This window comes from Sciurus carolinensis, unplaced genomic scaffold (assembly GCF_902686445.1).
Source record: "Sciurus carolinensis unplaced genomic scaffold, mSciCar1.2, whole genome shotgun sequence".
Taxonomy (NCBI): domain Eukaryota; kingdom Metazoa; phylum Chordata; class Mammalia; order Rodentia; family Sciuridae; genus Sciurus; species Sciurus carolinensis.
The window spans coordinates 340,922-357,370 of record NW_025920212.1 but is presented as its reverse complement, the minus strand read 5'-3'; positions in this window follow the sequence as shown (position 1 = coordinate 357,370).

The following is a 16,449-nucleotide window of genomic DNA, read 5'->3' as shown; positions in this document are numbered from 1 at the left end:
ACTCTGCCCTTTCTTCTGCACATCCTTGCCTGTTTGCTATCCTGGGATGGAAAGTTGCCCCCATACTTATCTCTTTAGGTCCTTCCCCCGTTGTTTTGGATTTGGCTAGTTGTTTTAGCATTAGCTTCTATCACAAAGGCCTGGTCTCTACCTGGAGGTTGTTACTTTTTACCATATCCAGTTTTGTTGAGTTTGTTCCTTTGATTCTGCTCTTTTTATGTAATTATTTTTACTTAAAAATTCTAGTCCATTCTGTTGGGAAAATGAAGCAAGGCTTAAGTATGCATTTGCAATTCTAAAATGACAGTGTTACAGCAACCAGCAGATATGCAGCCCTAGGATAGCTGTCCCAGATAGGTGTGGTCCCCCAAGAGGCTTATGGTCCAAGCAAGACAAGACCTGTACCTTAAAATAGCTAATAGGCAGCAGGCAATTACATATGATCCAAAGTGCTGCAGAATTTCAGAGAAGAGACAAGTGATCTCTGAGAATATGGATCTGAAAGGGCTAAGTGGAAGCACTGCCTGGGCTGGGTGTGTTTTTGTGGGTGGAGTGGTCTCTCCCCACTCATTATACTTCTCCCTTCTACCCTCATTACTGTGACACATACATCTCTTGGTTCATTTCTCTGTTTCTCTTCCAAAGAGAAATTGAACCTCAGAAGGAAGAGTCTTTGTACCATTAACCTGTTTCCCACACTCCAGCAACAGTATCCTAGATTTAGTAGGTACTTGGGGAATGCCTGTTGACTCAGTGAATGAGTTATAGTCAAGCAGAATAGAAATGAAGGCTAAAGGCTGTTGTTTAACATGGAGTTGGTATAGTTTTGGGAACTGAAGAGGACCCCAGGTACCTAGGCTTTGCTTTCCAATCATACTTCACATAATCCCAACAGGTTCTTGGCACCCCTCGTTTGTCAGAGTGTCTAGAATATGGGGCTACCTGTCCCCCTCTATTCCTGCAGTTTTGCTTGTTTGACATTAGTCTTGACACTAAAATTTTCTTTGAACGCACAGTTCTGTAGCTACAGAAAGTGGTTTCAGGACTGACCTCTTAGGTTTTGCAAGTGAGGAAACTGGAGTCCATATAAAGTAGTTTTTCTCAAGACCACTGGGCAAGTACCAGAAGTGGACATTCTAACCCTCAATCTAGTGCTCTGTCCACTGACCCTCTAACTCCTTCCAAGTGAGGGCCCCACTTTGTCAGTCATTATTTTCCTTTCCTCAAATTAGCCTGCCACCAACTATGTCTTGTGCTTTCCTGTCCCAGCATACTGGTCGTCCTTATCTCCCTTGTGGGACTCCTTAATCTCTGTACAAAGCCTATGTGTCCTTCATGATCTAGGTAGGATCCCAGTGTCTCTGGGGAGACTTCAGATTTACCTGAGGAGCTTGAGGATGGTGAGGAGACTGACCTGTGAGTAGAAAACTTACATTGGAATATAAAAAGTTGATGTCAGCCTGATAATGTCTGCCTTGGCAAAGGGGTGAGGAGAGCAGCATCCACACTGCTTGCCTATGGGAGTATAAATTGGTAAAACTGGTCTAGCAGAATTAGCAATATGCATGTCTTTTGACCAGTCAAAATTCCATGTGTAGGAATTGGCTCTACTTGATGTGGTGTGACAAACCTAAAGCTGTCTGAAGTCTAAATGGTTCTCCCTTTAGTCAGAAACGGATTCAAAAACATCATGAATATATATGGTGGAGATCAGTGCAGTCATTAAAAGGGAGATTAAACTCTATTTGTACTGACAGAATCCTATTTAAGATAAAGGGAAAAGGATGAAGAAGGATATGTTTAATATGCTTTCATTTGTAACTTTTTTTTCCTTCTTTTTAATACTGGGATTTAACCCAGGGGCACTTGACCACTGAGTCACATCCCAAGCCCTTTTTATTTTTTACTTTTGAGGGCCTTGCTATGTTGCTGAGGCTGGCCTCAAACTATGATCCTCCTGCCTCAACCTCCCTAATCACTGGCATTTATAACATATTAAAAGGGAGAAAAATATATCCTTGTGCATGTATTTGCTTGCTGACGTATAGATGGTGTAGAAGAATTTTTAAGACCCTGCTGGTAATAGTGATTTTTTTAGATGGGAACTGAGGTGGGAGGGTTGAAGATGGGCAGATATGTGCAAAGGTTTGGGGGGAATGTCCTCATTAATTGTTTTGGTTTTCTCTTACTCTCTTACCGATCACCAGATCAGTACCCAGGCAATGTAGCCTAATCTAGGGAATGACTTCCCATCAACCCTCACCATAGTCCATTAGTTAGAGACAAGTCCAAGATTCCATTTGCACTTAAAGGAGGGCATTATATGAGAGCACAACTCATTATGGGGCAGGGATCACCTTAGATCCCTTACCGCCAGACCAGTAGTCAATTTTTAATGCTGAAAGCTTATTCTTTGAGGGTGAGAATGACATTAGAATAAAGTGCTGAGTGGCAATAATAAGCCAAATAAGGTGGGGGTGTGGATGGGTGGGGAGGCCTGCACCCAGTGGGTTGGGTCAGCTGTGTTACCTTGAGAGGGAATAGTGGGTTGGGTAATTAGGTAGAATTCACTTTCTTCCCAAATTTGGTGAATCTGCCTGTGTAGAGGACCAGGACAGTGGAGGCCTGCATTGAATGGGTACTGGATAATAGTCAGTCTCACCCCCCAGATGCCTCGACTCAGCTAGGGCATCCCTCTCCTACCTGGTACACAGGGCACCCATCTTCAACCAGGCAACGACATGTTGAGGACTGCTGCTTGGGGACTGTGGCTGTGTTCCACCTTTGTTTTCTCAGTGCTACTTCTGTGATAGGGCAAGAGCCCCTTCCTCTGAGTGAGAGATCATGTAACTAATTGGAATTTGTCTCCCTCATCTTTGTGCCAGATCTGGTTGCCTGTGCTATTATGAATGCCCAGAAGTTAGAGCAGTGTGTCTGTCTTTTCCTACCCAGTTTTAAAGTTGATAAATTTTGACCCCTTTTCCTTCAAATAAATGTATTGGTGGTGGTTTGGAAAAAGAAAAAAAAAAAGCAATCTGGAATTTGATGGAAGTTTGAAGATCTCTGCAGTTCAGACTGTGGCACTTCTACTTCTGGAGGTTTTTGTCCTTCCTTGTCTGACTTAATTGAGTGATTTTTTTTCTTTCTTTTGAACTGCTCTGGGTTTTTTGAGTGAGCTGATTTTTTTAACAACTTTAAGTGATTGACTTCTTTTATATTACTTGCTTTAGAAATAGTTACATTAGAATTTTGAGACGGTAAATAGTTAAGTCCTATCAGAATCTGGACAGATATAAAAATAATTGGGGAGTACAAGAAACCAAGAAATTTTCAAAGTGAAACTTGATGCAACTCCACCTGGTGGGGATTTCTGTCACTGCAGGTGGATTTAATACAAACACAATCCCAGACATTTTAATTCAGTGACCATTGATTACTTTTAGGCTTTAACTCTACTAGGTTGTCAGATGGCTCCCATATTGTTAGTGTTATGTAGACTTGCTGCTTTTTTTGGTCATTATTATGAACTGTTAACTTCATCATGTGCTGAAGAGATGTGATTTGATCCATGGTATAACAGAATACTTGACTAGATGCTTTGACATGTTTACATTATCAAAGAGTGACATTGTCACAATAACTTCAGGAACCAGGATTTGTTGTAAAAATCTGTCATTGTGACCCAGGTTCACAGAGTAGTTGCTACAGAATTCACATGTATTTACATGGGTTGTTAGAATTTTTTGTGGATACCTTATGGGAAATCAATATATGACTATTGCTTTAGACGGTGTTCTGTGTAATTTGTTAGAAGATAATATCATTTCCTGAAGAAACAAACAAGAAACCTGGGATTTCTGCTTAAATTTCTCCTCTCAATTTCTTTTGGTCCATGAGAATGTATCCACCATACAAAATAGATTTTTCCTGTTTCAAGGGACAGAGGTGAAAGATGATTAAGATGTTACAATTGTAATGAGTCATGGTGTCTAGCATAAAACACCAGAATGTAAGTTAAAGTTTTTCTTTTGTTTTCTCAGTTTCTTAAGTTTTCATTGATAATAGCCACAGTAAAAAGTTGGGAATTTTTTAAATGTCCTGATGAAATGCACATGCATATATTTAACCCATTTCTAAAATATACACAGATGAGTCACTTGACATCTGCTTCTGCTTTTTTTAAGGTATAAATTTGAGTCTGGCTCCTTTTAATCATCCCCACCTCTTTGTCTAATTAGCTTTCCATGGTTTGTATATAGAAGTCACTTCCCAGGAGGGGAATACTCTTTCAAGTTTAAGCTGAAGTGTACACATGATTAACAACAGAGAGACCTTCATTTTTGGAAGTAATTTGAAAGAAAATGAGCACTGTTTTAAAAAAAAGTTGGAACCATATTTTAAGGTATTTATGTGAAACCAAATAGGATTGTATCAGTCTTCTATATAGTACAAGTCTTCTCTATAGTACAAGTTGTGTGACTTATAGGCTTTTTTTGTAGTAGAAATAATGTTAATTGAAAATATTTAGGTATATTCTTCTGAAAATGATACATCTTAACATGTGTTTTCTAGATATCAGTAAAAGACTAATATTAGTGGCATAGAAGTATTAAATTGTTTGGAAGATGTAGCTAAAAAAAATAGGTCATTTCCATGTTAAAATGCAACAAGTTTAAAGAGAGGAAAATAGTTTTCCTCATGTGTGATGCTTTAATTTGTGGTGAAATATTTTTCCTTTATGAGGCATTTCCAACCCAAAAGTTATACATTTTGGGGAACATAGTGATGTTTCACTGAAGATGATTTTTCCCAAAAATGAAAAGACACAAGTTAGAAACTCATGTTCCTTATCATGTCTGGGTCACAGGAATGATGTTCAGGGTGTCCTGGTTGATACCTTCTTATACCAGGACTTCCCTGCAGAGCTCAGAGGGTCCTCTTTTTTGGAGTTACCCAGTAAGCAGGGTTGCTCTTAAGATAAAGCTCAGATTTCATTCATGTTGCTTTCTTTCATATACCCACAAACAGGGATTGAACCCACCCTCCACCTTAAATATTCACATACCCCTTGTTCTTACCTGAATCTGACTATACTGACCATGTACTGTTTGCCCTGAATCTCCCTCCTTTTTTCTGGTGATGTTTCCCAGGTGCCAGTGTTCCCCCTGGGAATAACAGGGAAAATGCAGTCTCAGCATCACAGCCCTTCTGCAGCCCTGGTACTTGCCCCAGGTAGCCACCCTTCCCTCCCTGGACTGGGGGCCTTCTGTTGCTTAACTCTGGACTGCACCATTTCTTTCTAGCAGAAAAACTTCTGTGGGCAGGTGTTTCAGCACAGGCTCCTCTGGCAGAGCTTTAGGTTCATTCACCAGTTACTTCTTTCTTTAGTGCCCTGGAGGACACAGGCTGTCTCTGGTGAGAGAATGGTCTGTTGATAAAGCTCAACCTCACTTGTAGTACCTGCAATCATAACTCCCTCAGCACCTTCACCTCTTTTCCTGGTTTTGTCTTCTTTGGAAAACATATCCATCAGTGTGCGAGGACCAGTTGTGGGAAAGTCCAGTCTATTGCATTCTTGGAAGAAGTTGTTCTTTTGAGTCCCTGAAGGTTTCCAGGGAGCATTGTGACCAACTTCAGAGATTTTAGAGTCCTTAGGACTTGAGTCCAAAGAACTTGAGGCCCTTTCAGTTCAAGCATGGTTTGCCCTTGGACAGTCTTGTTAGAAATGCAAATTTGTGGCCCTCTCCCTGTTCAGAATATCTGGAGTAGGGCTCTGGTCTGTCCAGCTCTGCAGGAGATTCATGCCCATGCTGGCCTTTGAGAAGTTGTGCTCTGGTACACCATTAGTGGTGAAAATATATAGCAGGCACCCTTCTAGGATTTTGGACATAGGAATCTCACTTGGAGGCCATGGTCCAACAACAGTCAAATTTGTTTCAACCTTTATTTCCTGTTATGGAATTTGTAGCCCAGGGAACAGCCATATATCCAGTAGGAGCAGAGTCAACAAAGAGTTACTGCTTTTTGCCTTTCTAGAGCCTCTGATCATGAGATTTCCCTTTCCTTTGCTGATTTAAAGTGTTCTTATATTTAAAGCAAGCAAGTACTGCCTGTTTTTCCATGCACCTTTCTGAGTTCTCTGAAACACCAGTTTTCCTCAGTGACCTTGTTCATTTGCTCCCTTCACTGCTGAACTCTGGCATAGTTTGATTTATGTGTATGCAATAGAACAAAAAAAAATAGAATCTTTGGAGACCCAAAGATGTCTTTGGGCATGTTTTCTTAACAGGGAACACCACTCATAAATTTTCTCATTTGTACTTTTAATAAATTTTTATTGGAACTTAGTATTTGTGTGTGCCATTGTAGTAAATTTTCCAGATCAGATAATAATCCTTTATGTCTGAAGAATGGAGATTCTTATCTGTGAACAAGATTGAGTGTTTCCAAGTGACCTGGAGGTAGTTTGTTTCAACTGTTGCTTCTTTAGAAGATAGTGCTTTATGTTTCTTCACCAAAGGGCACAGCAGGTGTGAACCAGTGTTGGGCTCCAGGCTGCAGCCACAGTGAGGGTTCATAGGCTAATGAGAGTTGGGAAGTTTGGAGTTTTGAACTTTGCTAAATGAACAGCCCCCACACATTCTAATTGGATGTCAAAAAAAACCATGTGATTTTGGACTCTCTAATAAACTTACAGAAGTCCTAGAATTTTTTTAAAGGATTGCAGTATCAAGGAAACTGAAGTGGTTTTTGAAATTTTGTACTTTTAGAATTTTTTTCCTACCATTCACCATTAGTTCTTGTGCTGTAGATTCAAGGATCAATTCATCAATATTGACTCATCACTCTAGATTCATCTACATCAGTTCTTTGGTGTAGATTCATTGGTATCATTTCATAGACACAGATTCATCAATATGAATTAGCTATATAGATTCATTGATGTAGATTTATTGATATTGCTTCATCAATATAGACTCATCAATATTGAGTTATTAATATATTAAAAAATATACATCAAGATCCATTCATGAATGTAGATTATCAATATTGATGCATCCTTGTAGATCATAAATATCAATTAATCCATGTTGATCATCAGTATCATTAATCTATTTATCATCAATATCAATTCTTATTGTAGATGTACCCATATAGATTTATCAGAGTACTTCTTCAGTGTGGATTCAACAATATAAATTCCTCAAAGTAGATGCATTTATACTGATTCATCAGTGTAGGTCATTGATATCCATAAATCCATGAAAATCAGTGATCTTATTTCATTGATGTGAGTCATTGATATCATTAATCATTGTAGATGATCTGTATAGATTCATTGATGTAGATGTATTGATGCTGATTCATTGAAGTAGGTTATCAATGTAGGTTCATTGATATTGATTTATCAATATAGGTTCATTGAGGTGGATCATTGATATTGATTCATTGATATAAATCATCGATATAGATTCATCATTGTTGATCATCGATATCAATTCACTAAACTCAATCATCTATATCAATTCATCAGTGTAGATCATTGATATCAGTACATCAATGTAGATTCTTCAGTATCAATTTATATATGTACATTCTTTGATATTGATTCTTTGGTGTAGCTCCACTGATATCAATATATTGATGTAGATTCATCAGTACTAATTCAACTATGTAGATCCTTGATATTGATTCATAAGTGTAGAACATTGATATCATCAGTGTACCTCATTGATATCGATTCAATGCATTCATTAAGTACATCATCAGTGCAGATTCATCGATATTGATTCATCAACATAGATTCATTGAAATAGACACATTGATATCAATTTATCAATGTACATCATTGGCATTAATACAGCACATAGATCATAGATATTGATGTATCAATAGAGTAATCTATTGATTCAACATAGATCATCAGTACTTATATTCAGTGTAGTTTCATCTTTCATGGATATTGATTCATGGTGTAGATTCAACTTTATCAGTTTATAATTATATATTCATCAATACAGATTCAATTATATGGATTCATTGATATAGATTCATCATTTAGTTTCATTGACATTAACTCCTTGATGTAGATTCAAAGATATTGATTTATCCATATCAATTCTTTGGTGGTGATTCATTGATATAGATACATCAAAGTAGACCCATCAGTTTTGATTCTTCTAGGTAAATATTGATATAAATACCTTGATGTAGATTCATTGATATCAGTACATCACTGTAGATGTATCTATATTGATTCATTGATGTAGATCAACAATATCAATTCATATGTACATCGCAATATTGATTCATAGATGTAGATTTATTGATGTGGATTCATCAGAGAAGATCATCAGGATATATTCATTGATATCAATTCATCAATGTAGATCCATTTGTATTCTTTGATGTAGATTGTCAATATTGATTCAACATAGTAGATCTTAATATCGATACATATATGTAGATTCATTGATATCAATTTTATGTAGATTATCAATATTGATTCATCAGTGTAGATCATTGATATTGATACATCAATGTAGATTCACTGATATCATTTCATAGATGTGGATTCATCAGCATCATTTCATCAATATAGATTCATTGATGTAAATTTTATTGATATCAAGTCAATATAAATTCTATTTGATGTGTTATTTTTCCTGACAGACATCACAGTGAATGTAATATGTGAGTGTCAGAGTTCAGAATGAGGATGTATGTCAGAATCAGAGGTCAAAGTGAGGATCCTATGTGAGTGCCAGAGGCAGTGTCAGAGGCCAGTGAGGATTCTAGGTGAGTATCAGTATCAGGTGAAGATATAAGGTGATTGTCACAGAACATAGGGAGAATATTATGTGAGTGCCAGTGGTTACATTCAAGTTATGTGTCAGAAGTCACAGTTAGGGTATTGTGTACATTTCAGAGGCCAATTCAGGATATTATGGCTATGTCAGATGTCAAAGTGAGTGTATAATATTAGAGTCAGAGGTCACAGTGAGCATATTATGTCAGTGATAGATCAAGTGAGGATATTTTGTGAGTGTCAGAGACCATAGTGAGGGTATCTTGTGAATGTAAGAAGTCACAGTGATGACATTATGTAAGTTTCAAATGACATGTGAGGATATTATATGACTATCAGGCTCACAGTGAGGATATCATGTGAAGTGTGACATGCCAAAGTGAGAGTATTAGTTGAATATCAGAAGCACCAGTGAGAATAAAATGAAAGTGTCCATGACCACATCAGCCAGCGTATTATGTGAGTGTCAGAAGATCACAGTGAGGATATGATGTGAGTAAGAGAGGCCACAGAGGGTACTATGTCAGTGTCAGAGGTCACACTCTGGGTATTAATGTGAGTGATACAGGCCAAGTGAGGATATTATGTGAGTGTCAGAGGTCACAATGATATTAAGTGAGTGTAACAGACCACATTGAAGGCATTATGTAAGTGTTAGTGGTTACAGTGAAGGTGTTCTTTGAGTGTCAGATATCAGGTGAGAATATTATGTCAGTGTCAGGGGCCACAGTAGGGTATTATGTGTTTGTCCAAGGCCACATTGAGGGTATTATATGAGTGTCAGAGATCACAGTGAGGATGTCATCTTAGTGTCATAGAACACAATTAGGGTATTATGTAAGTGTCAGAGGTCAGAGTGAGGGTTACAGGTTAGTGTGATGGTATCATATCAGTATCAGTGGCCAAATGAGGATATTTTTGAATGTCAGGCCGCAGAGTATATTGTGACTGTCAGAGTCGCAGGATATTCTGTGAGTGTCACATGCCATAATGAGGTATAAAGTGAGTATCACAGGCCCCAGGAAGATATATTATCAGTATCAGAAAGCACAGTAAGGTTATTGTCAGTGGTCACACTGAGGGTTTTATGTGCATGACAGAAGCCATGTGAGGATACTATGTGTGTTGGAGGCCACAGTGGGGAAATTTGTGATTATCAGAAAAAAACAGGATATTATGTCAGTGTCAGGGGGCACATTGAGGGTATTAAGATTGTGCCTGATTTTACACCGAGGGTGGTATTTGAGTGATAGAGATCACAGGAAGGATATGTTGTCAGTGTCAGAGGTCACTGTGAGGGTAATATGTGAGTTTATAAGATCACATTGATGGTATTATGAATGTCAGAGGTCCTAGTGAATATTATCAGCCATCACATGGAGGGGATTATGTGAGTGTTGGAGATCACAGTGAGGATATTATGTGATGATAGTAGCCAAGTAAGGATATTATGTGTCACAAGCCATAGATAAGGTATTATGGGTGTCATAGGCCATATTGAGGGTATCATATGAGTGTCAGAGGCCACAGAGAGGATATTATCTCTGTCAGTTGCCACACAGAAGTTATTAAATGATTGTCAGATCACCCTGAGGATATTATGTGAGTGTCAGAACTCACATTGTGTTTATTTTGTGAGTGTAAGAGACCCTGGAAGGGTATTATGGGAGCATCTTAGGTTACGGTGAGGATATGACTTCAGTGTCAGAAGTCAAAGTGAGGTTTTTATGTGAGTCAGAATTCTGTCACAGGAAGGGTATTATGTGTCAGGGGCCACAGTGAATGTATTTATGTGAGCGTCAGTGAGCACAGTTAAAGTACCATCAAGTGTCAGAATTCATAGTAAATATGTCAGTGTCAAAGGTCACAGTGAATTTATTATTCAAGTATGAGAGTCCATAGTGGCGATATTATGTGAGTGTAGATATTTTGTGTCAGAGTGCACAGTGAGGATATGATTTCAGTGTCAGAGGCAATGAGGGTATTATGTGTCAGAGGTCCCTGTGAGAATATTTTGTGAATGTCAGAGGCCACTCTGAAGTTATTCTGTGACTGTCAGAGGTTACAGTGAGGATATTATATGACTATCAGTGTCACAGTGAGGATATTCTGTGTCATATGTAATAGTGAGATATAAGATGAGTATCAGAAGCCCCAGTGAGGATATTTTGTGAATGTCAGAGGTCTCTCTGGAGATACTGTGTGTCAGAGGTCACAGTGAGAATGTATTTGAATGTGAGAGGTCACACAGAGGATATTATGTCAGTGTCAGAGGCCAAGTGAGGATATTTTGAGAATGCTAGAGGCCAAAATGAGGGTATTATGTGAGATTCAGAGGCACCAGTGAGAATACGATGAAAGTGTCTGTACCCACATCAGGGTATTTTTTGAATGTCAGAGATCACAGTGAGGATATAATATGATTGTCAGAGGTCACACTGAAGGCATTATGTCAGCGACACAGGTCATGTGGGGATATTAGATAAGTGGCAGACATCACAGTGAGGTTATGTGAGTGACAGAGGTCACATTGAGGATCTTAGTTTGGTGTCACAGTAGGGTATTGTAAGAGTGTCAGAGGTCACAGTGAGTTTATTATATGAGTATCAGAGGTCACAGGGAGTATGTTATGAGTGTAGACCACAGTTAGGGTATTAGGTAAGTGCAGAGGTAAAAGTGAGGGTAGTCTTGTGAGTGTCAGAGTTCACATTGGGGATCTTATGTCAGTGACAGCAGCTACTGTGAGAGTATTATGTGAGTGAAGGTGGTCACAGTGTGTACTGTGTGAGTATCAGAGGACGTGAGGATATGATGTGACTCTCAGGGTCATAGGATGTTCTGAGTCTCACATGACACAGTGAGGTATAAGATGAGTATCAGAGGCCCCAGTGAGGATACTATACGAGCTTCAGAGGCCTCTGTGAAGATAATATGTGAGTGTCAGAGGCCACATTGAGCATATTACGTGTCAGAAGCCATAGTGTGGGGGTAACATAGTGTCAGAAGTCCCACTGAGGATATAAACTGAGTGTCAGAGATCACAATGATAGTCTTATTTGTAGGTCAGATGCCTCAGTGGGAATATTATATAAGTGTCAGAGGACACTGTGAGGGTATTGTGTGAGTGCCTGAGGTTAACCTGAGACAAATATGTGAGTGTGTGAGACCAGTATTCACATGTATATCTAATTGCACTGAAAGTTTATACACTGTATTTGAGTTCTAAGCAAGATGATGAAAATGATGGTGATGGTGGTGGTAGTTAGCAGGTAATGATGACTGCCATTCATTGAGTATTCTCTTGTGCAGTCCACTATGAGATGCACTGCATCTGTGAGCTTCCTTATTTGTTTCTATAGCCCTATAAAGTAGAAAGTGATAGCTCCATTTTACTGGTAAGAAAACTAAGGATCAAAGAGGTTAAGTAGTTTGCAGATCACACAACTGTATACTAGTGCTACCATCAAAATAAGTCTTGAGAGCCTCTTTGCCATTTCCCATTCTGCCTCCCATCTTTATGTCCACTTCAGGATTCAGTAGATGCTTGGTAGATAAAGTTCAAAGGATAAGACATTGGGTACCTGCTAGGAGTGTTTCTACTCACACTCATTCACCATTGAAGATTGTCTGTTTTAGTGACATTTTTGCTTAGTATTTAAAGAACACAATTTTAACCCCAAAGCAAAAAAAAAATTATAAAGTAATCTATTAAGCCAATGATCTACAGAGGTTATTTTTAATTTTGCTAATGAAAAGTCACATAGTATGCATGAAAGTCATGACTGAACTTTTGCTGAAGTGTGAATATTTTTCGTAATGCTTTCTGTTTAATTCAACTTTTTAGACTATTCATACTGCAAAATGTGACTTAGTGATAAGTTCTGTAATGCTTGAATCAAATCTTCACATTCTAGAATACACCTATTAGAAGGCAGGGCAGTTCCAGAGATAGTAATGGGAGGGTGCACTTCATCTATCCTGTCCAGGTACACACATAGCTTTGCTGTAGTTTTCCAGAGATTTTGGCATTAGTCCCCTGAATATAGGAAGGCTATATAAGATGGAATCAAACCTTGTAGTTTACAGGAATACAGCTGAGTCTTAGTGACTGAGCATGTGTGATGTGTGATCCAGGTTTTTTGTTTGTTTGTTTTTTGTAGTTGTAGATGGACATTACTTTTTTTTCCCCTGCACTATTCTACTGAGCTATATCCCCAACCCATGGACAATACCTTTATTTTATTTAGTTATTTTATGTGTTGCTGAGGATTGAACCCAGTGTGTCACATATACCAGGCAAGCACTCTACCACTGAGCCAGAACTCCAACCCCAATCCAGGTCTTTTAAGTGATTAATAAGTTGTAATTTTTTAAGTAACTGTAGAGTTAATATTCAGCTCTTCAGAGTATATTCCTTCAGTGTTGCAACTGAAATCCTAGGCCTAGAATGTTTGTGGTATGGAGAAAGGGGAAACAATACCTCACCTAATTCTACCTGCATTGACTTCTAGCTACTTCTCTTGTTTTGGGTGAAATGACACCTGCCAAATAATCACACTGGTGATTTGTGAGGCCATTATCATTCCTGAGCTACTTCTGACTAGTTGTGCCATAACCTCAGGATGTTGTAGAATCTGGGACAGTAGTTTCTGCCTAGATCACTACCCAGAGAACTTGGTTGTTCTTTTAGAAGGCCAATTGACATGGGAAGGTATTTGCTCCTTTTGAGGCCAAAAGGTAATCACATAATTGATATGGAATTTGGAGTAACTATGTTTTTACCCATCAAATTGGTTTTGAGCCAATTGTGTACATACTATGGGGCACTGAGTAAAACATACTTGGAGGAGGAATCCGTTCTTCCTTTTTATGGTTGGACATGCTCAGATGATCTCAGAAGGACCAATATAGGGCATGGAAGAAAGGGGCAGCTGAGGAGACCCATTCAGCCCCTTCCAAAGTTATGTGGTATCTTTTTCATGTGTGTGTATTTTTTCTCATCTTTTGTCTTGTTAGAACTTTCATAAATAATATATGAATATCTACTTATATAACATTTAAATGATAAAATACGTATAGAACTCCTATACAGTTACTCTATTTCAGTCCCCATCTGTTTGTACCCTGACCTGTTCTCTCTCTCTCTCTCTCTCTCTCTCTCTCTCTCTCTCTCTCTCTCTCTCTCTCTCTCTCTCTCTCTCTCTACACACACACACACACACACACACACACACTCAGACACACATTTGTGTTCCCTGCCCCTGTGTTTTGTTCACTATCAATAATATGAGCTGCATCTTTCCATTTGTCTTCCTGTGGGTATTCAGAAAACCATAATAGATTTTAATATGTATTTGCTTATGAGTTAGCATGTGTGTGTGAAATGAATAAATGGGGTCCTTTGATATGTGTTGGTCTACAGCTTGCTTTGTTCAATGCATGTATCTACCTACATCTTTAGTGATAGAGGTTTAGGTGGTTTCTAGTGCTTTGCTATTACATATAAGGAAGTCCTGAATATCCTTGTGCATATATCTTTGAATAAATAAGCAATAATATTCAGGATAGCATTCTAGAAATGAAATTGCTAAATAAAAGATATAAACATTTCAAATTTTGAAGGATTTTCCTTGATAACTTTTACACACCTTTTCCAATTTATACTCCCATGAACAGTGCCTGAGAATGCCTTTTTCCTCATGTCTTTTTCAAATCTTAATATAATTCACGTCTTCTTAAAGGCCTGCGTGAAAACCTTCTTAATGTAATTGCTACTCTATAGAGGTTTATAGCTTGCTGAGAATCTCTCTGTGGCCTGAGGTTTCTCACCTTCTTGTTTTTAGAGTTAGGATATGGATGAGTGGTCTGAATATTTTGGAACACTTATGGAGAATTACCTAGTGCTCATTAAATTGTACTACTAAAGAACTGTTGCTTATTTGATGTCTTGTTTGTACCAGGTGCTATGCTTTAGTTATATATGTCAGTCAATCCTCATGACCTGTATTAGTCATCTGTTGCTGGATTACATGTTATCCCAAAACTTAGTGGTTTAAATCTACAAACACTGTTATCTCAGAATTTCTGTAGTCAGGAATTGGAGAGTAGTTTAGCAGAGTGGTTTTGACTACCATCTCTAAGGTTGCAGTGAAGATGTCAGCCAGGGCTTCAACATGTGAAGGCCTAACTAGGGTAAGAGGGTGACTGTCTGCAAGAATCCTCAGTTCCTCCCAATGTGGACTTCAACCTGGGGATGTTTACATGTCCTCACAATATGGCAGCTAGCATTCCCAGAATGAGTGATCCAAGTAAGCAAGGGGAAGCAATAAAAATGCCTTTTATGTATAACTAGTTTTCAAAACTGCTGACTCTCACTTCCATTTTATTCTGTTCACTAAAAGCAAGTCATTTTAGTCCAGGACACACTCCAGGGGAAGGGAAGAGAAGACTATCAAAAAATTTGTAAACATATATTAGAACCATCACACATTCCTCTGATATGGTTGTTAATCAGTAGTTTGTTGTTGTGCATACTATATCAATGAGAAAAATAATTTAACTACTTACCTAACCTTATCTCTTGCCTCCTGGTCTCTCCCCCTGTTCTGCTTGGACTAACCATCTCAGTGTTCATCCCAGACACAGAGTATTTGCTCTCAGCCATTTATTTATTTAGTAAATGCTTATCGAGTCCATGTCTTTGTGACAAACATACCCTGGAAGATAAGCAGACATGGTCCTTGATCACATGGAACTTACAGTCTTGTGGAGGAGAGAAACCTTAATCAAATAATCACACAAAGAAGTCATCACCTTGAGAAGTACTACAAAGAAAAAGTACCTGAGCCTATTCATGCTGTTGTTCCCTGTCCATTCCCCAATGCCACTGTCATCCTTCTAACCTAGAAAGAATGCCTGATTTTTTTTATATAAAACTTAACTTTTCCTTCAGGAAATGTGCTTAATCAGTTCTTTAATGTGACTTCTCTCTTGGCTTCTTGAGGTAGTTTTCCTTAATTCCTCTCTCTCACCTGTTCCCAGCAAATCACATCAGTCACAACTTGTGCCACTTCTTCTGCTACCATTCAAGTTCAAACCACCATTATATCTTACATAGACTACTCCAATTGCTTTCTTCTTGGTTTCTATATGTCTACAGAAGAGCAAGAGTCATCATCTTGCAAGTTATATCCAGTCACATAATGATTCTGCTTATACCTCTTCCTGTCACAGCTCAATGGCAATCCATATCTTTGTTCCGATTTACAAAACCCTACCTGTACTGGCCCTTTCCTGCATCTTTGGTTTCATCTCATCCACCAACCCACCCCAACATACCTTTGTTCTATTCTTTAAATATGCCACCTGACCTTTTTCCTATTCTTTAAATATGTCAAGCTCTTTCCTATAATGGGACCTTTCCCTAGCAGTTCCCTCTACTCTAAAGTATACTTCGTCCATTCTTTGTATGATTAATTTCTATTTATTATTTAAATTTTAGTTTAAATTCCTTCTGTAGAGACCTTCTCTGACTTTGATCCAAAGTAGCTATTCAGTCACTCTTACCAGGTTACCTTATTTTAATGTTCTTCTAATGCTGTCTACCATCTGATATTTTACTTATATAAAATAATTTACCT